This window comes from Fukomys damarensis, unplaced genomic scaffold, assembly GCF_012274545.1.
Source record: "Fukomys damarensis isolate Sample0158 unplaced genomic scaffold, DMR_v1.0_HiC HiC_scaffold_5, whole genome shotgun sequence".
Classification (NCBI taxonomy): Eukaryota; Metazoa; Chordata; class Mammalia; order Rodentia; family Bathyergidae; genus Fukomys; species Fukomys damarensis.
Window position 1 is genome coordinate 43,799,389 of NW_022900917.1, and position 562 is coordinate 43,799,950.

Genomic DNA, 562 nt, shown 5'->3' on the forward strand with positions numbered 1-562 from the left:
GCGCCGGCATAAAAGGCGATACCCAGCCCGGGCTGGAAGCAGCCTTCGGTGACCTGCATGGCCCTGGCCGTGAGGAGCCGGCACGACGCCCCGTGCCCACTCGCGCAGCGCAGCCGATCACCGCACCTCTGCACTAAGGAAGGTGAGAATCCTGAACCCGACCCCGCGCCGCTCTGCTCCCGCGTCAGAGCGGTAGCAACTGTCGTGGTCCCAGGGAGGCCAGGTCCCCAGGGCGCCCTTGCCACCTCGCCTCGCGGTCCCGGGAATGATCCGCACCCCTTTCCCCGCGGGCCTAGCGGGAAAACATTCCTGGCTCCCAAACAAGTGCGGAGCCGGGGCTGTGCCCCCGAGAGCTGCCTTCCGTGGCCCTCGCGCCTAATTTATCCGTGAAGACTCTATCAAGCCCCTCCGCATCCCGAGGATCCCAGGAACTCTCAGGCTCGGCCGCTGTCCCCAAACCGCGGAAGGCCAAATACTCCCAGGCGAAACGAACGCGGGTCCGTCGGGCGGCGCGAACGCTAGGGCTGTGCCCCTCGAGGTCAGCCCGGCCGCGCCGGCACTC